Source organism: Triticum urartu, chromosome 3A, assembly GCF_056163025.1.
Source record: "Triticum urartu cultivar PI428250 chromosome 3A, HENAU_Tu73, whole genome shotgun sequence".
Lineage (NCBI taxonomy): Eukaryota > Viridiplantae > Streptophyta > Magnoliopsida > Poales > Poaceae > Triticum > Triticum urartu.
The window spans coordinates 38,933,766-38,948,197 of NC_141875.1; the positions used below are offsets into that span (position 1 = coordinate 38,933,766).

Below are 14,432 nucleotides of genomic sequence, written 5' to 3' on the forward strand. Positions count from 1 at the left end.
ATGATGCTCACTGCCATGCGTGAGTAATTCCATCGTAGGCTTGCTGGACGGTGATGGTTTGGATGAGATTTATCATGTAATTGAGTTAGTTTTGTTAGGGTTTGATCCCTAGTATCCACTATGTTCTAAGATTGATGTTGCTATGACTTTGCTATGCTTAATGCTTGTCACTAGGGCCCGAGTGCCATGATTTCAGATCTGAACCTATTATGTTTTCATGAATCTATGTGAGTTCTTGATCCTATCTTGCAAGTCTATAGTCACCTACTATGTGCTATGATCCGGCAACCCCAAAGTGACAATAATCGGGACCACTCCCGGTGATGACCGTAGTTTGAGGAGTTCATGTATTCACTACGTGCTAATGCTTTGTTCCGGTTCTCTATTAAAAGGAGGCCTTAATATCCCTTAGTTTCCATTAGGACTCCGCTGCCACGGGAGGGTAGGACAAAAGATGTCATGCAAGTTCTTTTCCATAAGCACGCATGACTATATTCGGAATACGTGCCTACATTACATTGATGAATTGGAGCTAGTTCTGTGTCACCTTATGTTATGACTATTACATGATGAACCGCATCTGGCATAATTATCCATCACCGATCCGATGCCTACGAGCTTTCCATATACTGGTTTATGCTTATTTACTTTCCCATTGTTACTGTTACAATCATTACAAAATACCAAAAATATTACTTTTGCTTCCGTTACTTTTGTTACCGTTACCACCACTATCATATTACTTTGCTACTAAACACTTTGCTGCAGATACTAAGTTATCCAGGTGTGGTTTAATTGACAATTCAACTGCTAATACTTGAGAATATTCTTTGGCTCCCCTTGTGTCGAATCAATAAATTTGGGTTGAATACTCTACCCTCGAAAACTGTTGCGATCCCCTATACTTGTGGGTTATCAAGACCTTTTTCTGGCGCCGTTGCCGGGGAGCATAGCTCTGTTCTTTGAGTCACTTGGGATTTATATCTGTTGGACACTATGAAGAACTTGAAAGACGCTAAGACAACAATTTATCCCTCAACTACGAGGGGAGGTAAGGAACTGCCATCTAGCTCTGCACTTGATTCACCTTCTGTTATGAGTAGGCTTGCGACACCTAAACCTGCTTCTGCTATTCGTTCTGATATATCGCATGTTATTGATGATGCCACTTCTGCTATGCATGATACTTATGATGAAACTACTTCTATGCTTGATACTATTGTGCCCCTTAGTGAATTTCTTGATGAACAAATTGCTAGGGCTAGAGAGAAAGAAATTATTGAATCTGATAATATTGATGAAAATGATGAAGAGGATAGGCCTGTTATTCCTGAAGGTTATATTTTTGATAAAGAGGCTTCTGCTGCTATTTTAGCTTGCAACGATAACGATGAGCTTAGAAGGTTAATAGTTAAATGGAACAAAGAATCACTTAGAGATAAAATGAGGCCTGATCCTACTTTTGCTACTTCACCTATTTGTGTTCCCGATAAGGATTATGAATTCTCTGTTGAACCTGATATAATTACTTTGGTTAAATCTGATCCTTTCCATGGTTATGAATCTGAAGCTGTTGTGGCACATCTTACTAAATTAAATGATATAGCCACCATGTTCACTAATGATGAGAGATCTCGCTACTTTTATATACTCAAAATATTTCCGTGCTCATTAAAGGGTGATGCTAAGATATGGTTTAATTCTCTTGATCCTGGTTATGTGCGTAGTCCCCAGGATATGATTTATTACTTCTCAGCTAAATATTTCCCTGCTCATAAGAAACAAGCTGCTTTAAAGGAAATATACAACTTTGTGCAAATTAAAGAAGAGAGCCTCCCACAAGCTTGGGGGAGGCTTCTCAAGTTACTTAATGCTTTGCCTGATCATCTTAAGAAAAATGAAATACTTGATATCTTTTATAATGGACTAACCGATGCTTCCAGAGATTACCTGGATAGTTGTGCTGGTTCTCTTTTCAGGGAAAGAACACCGGATGAAGCTGAAATTCTATTGAATAATATGTTGACAAATGCAAATAATTGGGTACCTCCTCAGCCAGCTCCCGGTCCAATTACTGAGCCTATTCCTAAACCAACTCCGAAGAAGAGAGGTGTTCTATTTCTCAGTCCCGAAGATATGCAAGAGGCAAAGAAATCTATGAAAGAAAAAGGTATTAAAGTTGAAGATGTTAAGAATTTACCTCCTATTAAAGAAATACATGGTCTTAATTTACCGCCTGTTGAAGAAACGTATGATCTTGATCCATTACTTATTGAAGAACCTCCTGATCCCGATAACCCGACACAGGTAGTAAAGGTAAATTCTCTCTATAGATATGATAAAGCTGAAATCCCTCCTACTAAAATTGCTAGTCAGCGCTTGGATGAGTTTGATAACTTTATGTTTAAGCAAGACGACTTTAATGCTTATTTTGGTAGACAATTAAACAAAATGCCAATATGATTAAACACTTGGGTGACTATATGGCTAATATTAGAGGTGAACTTAAACTTGTTAGCAAACATGCTTCTATGGTTACCACTCAAGTAGAACAAGTACTTAAGGCTCAAAAAGAATTGCTCGATGAAATGAATAGTAAGAAAAATGATTATGCTATTAGAGTGGCTACTAGAACTGGTAGAATGACTCAGGAACCTTTGTATCCTGAAGGCCACCCTAAGAGAATTGAGCAAGATTCTCAGAGAAATAATATTGATGCACCTAGTTCTTCTAAAAGGAAGAAAAAGAAAAATAATAGGACTTTGCAAACTTCTAGTGAACCTATTGCTGAACCACCTGATAATCCAAATGATATATCTATGTCTGATGCTGAAACACAATCTGGTAATGAACATGAATCTAGTGAAAATTTTAATGATGATGTTCATGATGATGCTCAACCTAGTAATGATAATGATGTAGAAGTTGAACCTGCTGTTGATCTTGATAACCCACAATCAAAGAATCAACGTTATGATAAGAGAGATTTTGTTGCTAGGAAACATGGTAAAGAAAGAGAACCTTGGGTTCAGAAACCCATGCCTTTTCCCCCCAAACCATCCAAGAAAAAGGATGATGAGGATTTTGAGCGATGATTAGACCTATCTTTTTGCGTATGCGATTGACTGATATGCTCAAAACTAATCCTTATGCTAAGTATATGAAGGATATCATTACTAATAAAAGAAAGATAGCGGAAGCTGAAATTTCCACCATGCTTGCTAATTATACTTTTAAGGGTGGAATACCAAAGAAACTTGGAGATCCAGGAGTACCTACTATACCATGCTCCATTAAAAGAAACTATGTTAAAACTGCTCTATGTGATCTTGGAGCCGGTGTTAGTGTTATGCCTCTCTCTTTATATCGTAGACTTGATTTGAATAAGTTGACACCTACTGAAATATCTTTGCAAATGGCTGATAAATCAACTGCTATACCTGTCGGTATTTGTGAGGATGTGCCTGTTGTGGTTGCAAACATTACTATTTTAACGGACTTTGTTATTCTTGACATTCCCGAGGACGATAGTATGTCTATTATTCCTGGAAGACCTTTTCTTAATACTGCAGGGGCTGTTATTGATTGCAACAAAGGCAATGTCACTTTTCATGTTAATGGTAATGAGCATATGATACACTTTCCGAGGAAACAACCTCAAGTTCATAGTATCAACTTTATTGGAAAAATTCCATCGATTATATTTGGAGGTTTTGAATTTCTTCTTCCTACTTTCAAGAAGAAATATGATATTCTTATTATTGGGGATCTGCATATCCCCGTTGAGGTAACATAGTGTTATTCGGAATTTCTCCGGTTCCATGTTAATCGGAATGAGTTTGTTAACAAGACCTGATCAACCTTGTTAGTGGATTCCTTTTGATGAGCATGAGATGGTTGAAACTAGAAGCACAACCTTCTGTACCCTTGATGTCTACTACACAACATTCTTCTTGTAGACGTTGTTGGGCCTCCAAGTGCAGAGGTTTGTAGGACAGTAGCAAATTTCCCTCAAGTGGATGACCTAAGGTTTATCAATCCGTGGGAGGCGTAGGATGAAGATGGTCTCTCTCAAGCAACCCTGCAACCAAATAACAAAGAGTCTCTTGTGTCCTCAACACACCCAATACAATGATAAATTGTATAGGTGCACTAGTTCGGCGAAGAGATGGTGATACAAGTGCAATATGGATGGTAGATATAGGTTTTTGTAAATTGAAAATGTAAAAACAGCAAGGTAGCGAGCGGTAAAAGTGAGCGTAAACGGTATTGCAATGCTAGGAAACAAGGTCTAGGGTTCATACTTTCACTAGTGCAAGTCCTCTCAACAATAATAACATAGTTGGATCATATAACTATCCCTCAACATGCAACAAAGAGTCACTCCAAAGCCACTAATAGCGGAGAACAAACGAAGAGATTATGGTAGGGTACGAAACCACCTCAAAGTTATTCTTTCCAATCAATTCGGTGGGCTATTCCTATAAGTGTCACAAACAGCCCTAGAGTTCGTACTAGAATAACACCTTAAAACACAAATCAACAAAAACCCTAATGTCACCTAGATACTCCAATGTCACCTCAAGTATCCATGGGTATGATTATACGATATGCATCACACAATCTCAGATTCATCTATTCAATCCAACACAAAGTACTTCAAAGAGTGCCCAAAGTTTCTACCGGAGAATCATGAAGAAAACATGTGCCAACCCCTATGCATAGGTTCATGGGCGGAACCCGCAAGTTGATCACCAAAACATACATCAAGTGGCACGTGATATCCCATTGTCACCACAGATAAGCACGGCAAGACATACATCAAGTGTTCTCAAATCTTTAAAGACTCAATCCAATAAGATAACTTCAAAGGGAAAACTCAATCCATTACAACAGAGTAGAGGGGGAGAAGAAACATAAGATCCAACTATAATAGAAAAGCTCGCGATACATTAAGATCATGCCAAATCAAGAACACGAGAGAGAGAGAGAGAGAGATCAAACATATAGCTACTGGTACATACCCTCAGCCCCGAGGGTGAACTACTCCCTCCTCGTCATGGAGAGCGCCGGGATGATGAAGATGGCCACTGATGAGGGTTCCCCCCTCCGGCAGGGTGCCGGAACAGGGTCCTGATTGACTTTCGGTGGCTACAGAGGCTTGCGGCGGCGGAACTCCCAATCTAATCTCTGTTCTGGAAGTTTTAGGGTACGTGAGTATATATGGGCGGAAGAAGTACATCAGGGGAGCCACGAGGTAGGGGGGCGCGCCCTAAGGGGGTGGGCGCGCCCCCCACCCTCGTGGCTTCCTCATTCCTTCCATGACGTGGGGTCCAAGTCCATTGGTTAGCTTTCGTTCGAAAAATAACTTCTCCAGTTGATTTCGTTCCGTTTCGACTCCGTCTGATATTCCTTTTCTTCGAAACACTGAAATAGGCATAAACCAGCAAATCTGGGCTGGGCCTCCGGTTAATAGGTTAGTCCCAAAAATAATATAAAGTGGATAATAAAGCCCAATATTTCCCAAAACAGTAGATAATATAGCATGGAGGAATCAAAAATTATAGATACGTTGGAGACGTATCAAGCATCCCCAAGCTTAATTCCTGCTCGTCCTCGAGTAGGTAAATGATAAAAAAGAATTTTTGATGCGGAGTGCTACTTGGCATAATTTCAATGTAATTCTTCTTAATTGTGGCATGAATATTCAGATTCGAAAGATTCAAGACAAAAGTTCATGTTGACATAAAAATAATAATACTTCAAGCATACTAATAAAGCAATCATGTCTTCTCAAAATAACATGGCCAAAGAAAGTTATCCCTACAAAATCATATAGTCTGGCTATGCTCTATCTTCACCACACAAAGTATTTAAATCATGCACAACCCTGATGACAAGCCAAGCAATTGTTTCATACTTTTGACATTCTCAAAACTTTTTCAATCTTCACGCAATACATGAGCGTGAGCCATGGATATAGCACTATATGTGGTATAGAATGGTGGTGTTGGAGAAGACAAAAAGGGAGAAGATAGTCTCACATCAACTAGGCGTATCAACGGGCTATGGAGATGCCCATCAATAGATATCAATGTGAGTGAGTAGGGATTGCCATGCAACGGATGCACTAGAGCTATAAGTATATGAAAGCTCAACAAAAGAAACTAAGTGGGTGTGCATCCAACTCGCTTGCTCACGAAGACCTAGGGCATTTTGAGGAAGCCCATCATTGAAATACACAAGCCAAGTTCTATAATGAAAAATTCCCACTAGTATATGAAAGTGACAACATAGGAGATTCTCTATCATGAAGATCATTGTGCTGCTTTGAAGCACAAGTGTGGTAAAAGGATAGTAGCATTGCCCCTTCTCTCTTTTTCTCTCATTTTTTTGTTTTTTTTCTTTTTTGGGCCTTCTCTTTTTTTTGGCCTCTTTTTTTATTTTTCGTCCGGAGTCTCATCCCGACTTGTGGGGGAATCTTAGTCTCCATCATCCTTTCCTCACTTGGGACAATGCTCTAATAATGATGATCATCACACTTTTATTTTTCTTACAACTCAACAGTTACAACTCGATACTAGAAGAAGATATGACTCTATATGAATGCCTCCGGCGGTGTACCGGGATACGCAATGAATGAAGAGTGGCATGTATGAAAGAATTATGAATGGTGGCTTTGCCACAAATACGATGTCAACTACATGATCATGCAAAGCAATATGACAATGATGGAGCATGTCATAATAAACGGAACGGTGGTAAGTTGCATGGCAATATATCTCGGAATGGCTATGGAAATGCCATGATAGGTAGGTATGGTGACTGTTTTGAGGAAGGTATATGGTGGGTGTATGATACCGGCGAAAGGTGTGCGGTATTAGAGAGGCTAGCAATGGTGGAAGGATGGGAAAAGTGCGTATAATCCATGGACTCAACATTAGTCATAAAGAACTCATATACTTATTGCAAAAATCTAGAAGTTATCAAAGCAAAGTATTATGCGCATGCTCCTAGGGGGATAGATTGGTAGGAAAAGACCATCGCTCGTCCCCGACCGCCACTCATAAGGAAGACAATCAATAAATAAATCATGCTCCGACTTCATCACATAACGGTTCACCATACGTGCATGCTACGGGAATCACAAACTTTAACACAAGTATTTCTCAAATTCACAACTACTCAACTAGCATGACTCTAATATCACCATCTTCATATCTCAAAACAATTATCAAGCATCAAACTTTTCTTAGTATTCAACGCACTCATAAGAATTCTTACAAATCTTCTATGCTTAGCATATTAGGATTATTTAAGCAAATTACCATGCTATTTAAGACTCTCAAAATAATATAAGTGAAGCATGAGAGTTCATCTATTTCTACAAAATAAAACCACCGCCGTGCTCTAAAAGATATAAGTGAAGCACTAGAGCAAACAAAAAACTACTCTGAAAGATATAAGTGAAGATCAATGAGTAGTCGAATAATTATGTAATTATGGGGCACGTGCACTCTTATTATTATTCACATCGTTCGGTCGTGCAAGTGAAAGGCAATTATGATGATATATGATGGACTGACTGAGATGAGAAAAGCTGGTATGAACTCGACCTCTTTTGTTTTTGTAAATATGATGAGTTCATCGTTCTTGATTCAGCTTATTATGAATAAACATGTTTGCAATGACAATTAGAGATCATAGTTGTTTATGATATGCTTGATTAGCTATGAGTTATAATGGTTTACCTTGCTAACATGCTATTGAGACGATTATGATGTGGTATGATGGGGTGGTATCCTCCTTTGAATGATTTAAGTGACTTGACTTGGCACATGTTCACGCATGTAGTTGAAACAAAATCACCATAGCCTTCACGATATTTATGTTCATGGTGGATTATATCCTACTCATGCTTGCATCCAATGTTTATTAATTTTAATGCATGTACATGGCTGTTGTCGCTCTCTAGTTGGTCGCTTCCCAGTATTTTGCTAGCCTTCACCTGTACTAAGCGGGAATACTGCTTGTGCATCCATTCCCTTAAACCCCAAAGTTATTCCAGATGAGTCCACTATACCTTCCTATATGCGGTATCTACCTGCTGTTCCAAGTAAATTTGTATGTGCCAAACTCTAAACCTTCAAATAAACATTCTGTTTTGTATGCTCAAATAGCTCATGTATCAACCAAGGCTACCCTTATCTTCCATGTTAGGCGGGTTATTCTCAAGAGGAGTGGACTCCGCTCCTCACTCACGAGAAAATGGCTGGTCACCGGGATGCCCAGTCCCATGCTTTATGCAAACTAAATCAAAATTAATTGCAAACGGAACTCCCCTTGGGACCTGATTTTTGTTGGAGGCACTCGTTGTTTCGAGCAAGCCATGGATTGATGCTTGTTGGTGGAGGGGGAGTATAAGCTTTACCATTCTGTTTGGGAACCGCCTATAATGTGTGTAGCATGGAAGATATCGCCATCTCTTAGTTGTTACGTTGACAATGAAAGTATACCGCTCAAAATATTATTTATCTCTATTTCAAAACCGAGCTCTAGGCACCTCTACAAATCCCTGCTTCCCTCTGCGAAGGGCCTATCTATTTACTTTTATGTTGAGTCATCACCCTCTTATTAAAAAGCACTAGCTGGAGAGCACATCTGTCATTTGCATTCATCACTATTAATCTATATTGGGTATGACTATGATTGGATCTTTTTTACCATGAATTACAATGTCTAGTCGGTCCTTGATCTTTAAAGGTGCTCTGCATTTATGTTTTGTGGTCTCAGAAAGGGCTAGCGAGATACCATCTTGTTATATCATATTATGATTGTTTTGAGAAAGTGTTGTCATCCGAGATTTATTATTATGACTCGCTAGTTGATTATGCTATTGATATGAGTAAACATGAGACCTGAGAATTATTGCAAATGTGGTTAGTTATGATCTTTGCTGAAAACTTGAATGCTGGCTTGACATATTTACAACAACAAGAGCAAACCGAGTTTGTAAAAGTTTTTCTTTTTCTCTTTCAGTTTGTCAACTGAATTGCTTGAGGACAAGCAAGGGCTTAAGCTTGGGGGAGTTGATACGTCTCTGTCGTATCTACTTTTCCAAACACTTTTGCCCTTGTTTTGGACTCTAACTTGTATGATTTGAATGGAACTAACCCGGACTGACGTTGTTTTCAGCAGAATTGCCATGATGTTGTTTTATGTGCAGAAAACAAAAGTTCTCGGAATGACCTGAAACTCCACGAAATATCTTATAATAAATAATAAAAAATCCTTGCCAAAGATGAAGACCAGAGGGGCCACACCCTGTCCACGAGGGTGGGGGCGCCCCCCCTAGGGCGCGCCCCCCTACCTCGTGGGCCCCCTGGAGACCTTCCGACGCCAACTCCAACTCTATATATTGGCTTTCGGGGAGAAAAAAAATAGAGGAGAAGAAATCATCGCGTTTTATGATACGGAGCCACCGCCAAGCCCTAAAACCTCTCGGGAGGGCTGATCTGGAGTCCGTTCGGGGCTCCGGTGAGGGAGATTCGTCGCCGTCGTCATCATCAACCATCCTCCATCACCAATTTCATGATGCTCACCGTCGTGCGTGAGTAATTCCATCGTAGGCTTGCTGGACGGTGATGGGTTGGATGAGATTTATCATGTAATCGAGTTATTTTTGTTAGGGTTTGATCCCTAGTATCCACTATGTTCTGAGATTGATGTTGCTATGACTTTGCTATGCTTAATGCTTGTCACTAGGGCCCGAGTGCCATGATTTCAGATCTGAACCTATTATGTTTTCATGAATATATGTGAGTTCTTGATCCTATCTTGCAAGTTTATAGTCACCTACTATGTGTTATGATCCGGCAACCCCGAAGTGACAGTAATCGGGACCACTCCCGGTGATGACCATAGTTTGAGGAGTTCATGTATTCACTATGTGCTAATGCTTTGTTCCGGTTCTCTATTAAAAGGAGGCCTTAATATCCCTTAGTTTCCATTAGGACCCCGCTGCCACGGGAGGGTAGGACAAAAGATGTCATGCAAGTTCTTTTCCATAAGCACGCATGACTATATTCGGAATACATGTCTACATTACATTGACGAATTGGAGCTAGTTCTGTGTCACCTTATGTTATGACTGTTACATGACGAACCGCATCCGACATAATTATCCATCACCGATCCGGTGCCTACGAGCTTTTCATATACTGGTTTATGCTTATTTAGGTGGTACGTCACCGTGTCAGCGAGGAGGACGAGCACGTCCGTCGCTACATGGTTGCGTTGGAGGGCAGGTTCGACAATACCTGGCAGGTTCTTCAGGGATCTCACTGGAGCTATGATCCTGTGATGGTTCCTTCTCTTTGGGTATCCACCGCGCCCGCCGATACCTGTCGGGCGCTACGGTTCTAGCTTTACTAGCGATGCTATATGTATGATAGTATTCGAGGTGTATTAGTGATAATATTCGACGATGTACGGACGCATGGAGATGATGTAGTTTTGCTTATAACTAAATGCATCCTAATTTGAATACTACTTTATTTTGTGATTTGATTTTGCTTATTGAATGCCCAAATTGGAAAACTACTCCTACTTTGAATGCTAAAATTGGAGAGCACTATGCAAGGCGTATGCATATGATTAGTTGATAGCTTATAGGGTTTTTGTTTTCACAGAAATCTAGGAGCCCCCCTCCATCATCCCTGCCGTCGTCCCCGTCACCGACCCCCTCCGACCTCGAGGTGAGACCAGCCACGAACCGGTTTTAGAAAGATAATTAAACGATATTTTGGGTTGACTTTAAGTCTGCTGAGTCTCCACCATATATGAGAGGACGAAGAATCCCGACTGTTGTTGTGGGGGTAGCTTCTCCTTCGTTCCCGTGTGCTAGACAATTTGGTGTAATGCACTCGGGAACAAAAGGAGGAGCTACCATCACCGACGGTCACAAATGTCAGAGAGGAATCAGTGAGGGAGAGTTCCACCATATATATATGAGAGGACAAAGAATCCCGACTGTTGTCGTGGGGGTCGCTTCTCCTTCATTCCCGTGTGCTAGACATTTTGGTGTAATGCACTCGGGGATGAAAGGAGGAGCGACCATCACCAATGGTCGAATGTATACGCCACGTGAGCTGAGAGTTTTCAAGAAAAGACTCGACAAACCGATAGTCAACCCGTGATGAATAATAATGATCTAACTTACGTTTTTAGTACATATATTTAATTGTATACGTTTAATATTTGAATTATGAACATAGGAAATGTCGTACTCGGACGACGAAAGTCTCCCGGGGGAGTGCGACTGGTGCCACGACGACCGAGGTCAGCGCGACTGGTTCATTGAGCTGGACGAAGATTGACGCTTCAGCATTAAGCTCGAGGAGACCATCAATGTTGAAACGGTACGCAAGGACGATGAGTGTTTTTTTGTAATTAAGCACGACTTCAACTATATATTTCAACGTGTACTTATCATCTTTTACAATTCGACTAGCTTATCCCACGCTATGTCTTGGAGAGGATGGGTTTTGAAGACCATGGAAGTATGGAAACAAAGAAAATTCACCTAAGGACCCATCATGGTATGGATTTCGAAGTAAAACTGTACAATTCTGAGAGCGTAACCCATTTTGGTTGTAAAAATTGGGAAGCACTTTGCAAGATGTATGGTTTTCATGAGGATATGCTTGTCACCATGGATCTTGGTGATCCTGAAATCGAGCAAAACAATCTGGACATTTGGGTCCTTGTTGATACGCCTCCGATTCTACCGCTATGTGAGTTTCTCAAACATAGTTATTAACTAATTTATATTGTTTATTTCAAAATAGTTGACAGCTTATTTCCATTGACAGCTTATTTTCATTCTTCAAAGAATGTGCGGAAGATGGTAGACAAAACCCACTACGATGACTGTGAATTAACTTATTAGGAGAAAAACCATATGATCGCATTTTGTACTGATCTTGAGAATTACAATATCTACAATCAAACTTCTCAACATTATGATCAATACGTGCCACTAGTGCACGTGTTGAACAACAGTAACTTCCATGGAGATAGCATGGTAAGATTTTTTACTATTACGACATCCTTGCATCTTTTGCATACTTCTCAAACTAGTACATCATTGCTAACTGCGAAGTTATTACTATATTTTTCAACAGATAATCCCGAATGATTGTGTGCCTCATCTGATGTATCAGCATGGTGGTCGCCTTGATGTTTTGAACATACTGCCAGGTCATCCTACGAATCTCAACTGTCCATACCGGATTTCTAAAAGAAGTGGAGACATGACAATCAAAGAATGGAAAAAATGTATGGACAGTCGTAAAGAGGTTCTTGGAAGCAAAACGAAGCGAAGCGCAAGAATTGGAGACATGATGATCTCCATTCTCCATAATGGAGAGTCAGAGTCTATATTGTTTTATGCTATTTTACCTTAAAGAGGGTATTTAGATCCTACCTAATACTGATGACCATGTGCCTAGAACAATTAAGTAGGGTTGGTTCGATGACTATGAGGATGATGATCGTATGACTTGGTATTAATAACGAGTAGAAGTTGTATGATGATGATTAGTAGGACTTATTATTACGATGATGCATGATGCGGGCATGAAGAGTTATTATATATCAGTGGGTGAAATGAACATGGATTGGATTGAAGTGAAGGCAACAAGCATGTGGTGCCTGTCGAAAGTAGTACTAATCCAAACTTGATCAAGTTAGGATTGATGTTACTTTCGACATGCACCACATGCTTGTTGCCTTCACTTCAATCCAATCCATGTATAGGCATAGTAGTAGCGTTGGTAAACCAAGCATGGAAATTAAGAGAGGACACTTCTCTCTGTTAGCTATCTTACACACCCTAAATTACCCCCTAAACCACCCCCTTTCAGAAAAAACAAAAACCTCAGCTCCTGCTAGCCGTTGACGCGTGGATGCCTATTGGTCCCGGTTGGTGCCACCAACCGGGACTAAAGGCCCTCCTGCCTGGGCTCGCTGCACCGGCCACGTGGAGGTCCATCTGTCCCGGTTTATGCAAGAATCGGGACTAAAGGCCTTGGGCATTAGTAACGACCCTTTAGTCCCGGTTCAAAAACCGGGACAAAATGGGCCTTATGAACTGGGACAATAGGCCATTTTTCTACTAGTGTCCCCAGGTCCTGCACGGGAGTGAGGGATCCCGAGTGCTCCGCCGCAGTCGTCGCCGCCGCAGCTGCTTCTCGACGGCACTGGCCTCGCCGGTTGAAGACGAAGATCTCCTGAGGGAGATCCTCCTCCGTCTTCCGCCACATCCCTCCTCGCTCCTCCGGGCCTCCACCGTCTGCAAGCAGTGGCGGCGCGCCGCCACCGACCGCAAGTTTCTCCACCGCTTCCGCATCCATCACAGGAAGCCGCCCCTCCTCGGTGTCTTCCACAAGCTCAGCTATGATGATACCATCTTCACTCCCATCCTGGACCATCCCGACCGCATCCCTCCTCAGCGCTTTGACCTCAAGCTCAGCGACACCGACAGCCCTACGGAGTTCATCGTCTTACTGCTCGATTGCCACCATGGTCGCATCCTTCTCACGAGCAAGCATCGGGATGACGAGATCATCGTGTGCGACCCCATCATTGGTGAGCAGTGTCATGTGGTGGTTCCGCTCGAGTTCAAAGTATACAATGATGTCAGCTGGGCCATGCTCTGCGCTGCCATCACCCTTGACCACGTGCACGGCAGCTGCCACTCGTGCCCCTTCAAGGTGGTGATGATCTCTCCATTGGGAGCGGATAACCGACTCGCTGCCTGTGTTTACTCCTCCGATACTGGCATATGGGGCGATATCATCTCAATGTCTGTCCCATGTGAGATTTATTATGTTGGTACCTCTGGGTTGCTTGTTGATAATGCACTTTACTGGTTGTTGGATCCTATATAAGTGATGGCATACTTGAGTTTGATTTGGATGAGCAAAGTCTAGCTATGATCAGGGGGCCTCTGGTTACAAATGATTTCAGACATGACAGTCTTTGATCATCCATGCTGAGGATGGAGCTATTGGCTTCGCCATATTGTCTTACCATCACTTACAATTGTGGCAGTGGAATATCAATTTTCATGGTGCTGCCTCATGGGTGCTACAGAAGACCATTGATATGCATGCAATTCTTGGGCTCCCTCCCCAGACTGAAGGAAGTAAGACAGGTATACTGGGATGCGTTGAGGATGCTGATGAAATACTTCTTTTGGTGGGCTGCGGTGTCTATATGGTTCAAGTTAAGTCAATGCAGTCCAGGAAACTTTGTGAACTTGGTCATTTTACCTGCTGTTATTCTTTCAAGAGTTTCTATCCTCCAGGTGATTGTTCATCAACTTAATCTTGCTGTGTTCTGTACATGGATGTTCGTATATCTTCCTT

At 41.4% G+C, this 14,432-nt stretch overlaps 1 pseudogene; it reads left to right on the forward strand.

The window, feature by feature from the left end:
* Nucleotides 1–14,432, forward strand: part of LOC125542588 (uncharacterized) — a 252,253-nt pseudogene that overhangs the window by 236,917 nt on the left and 904 nt on the right.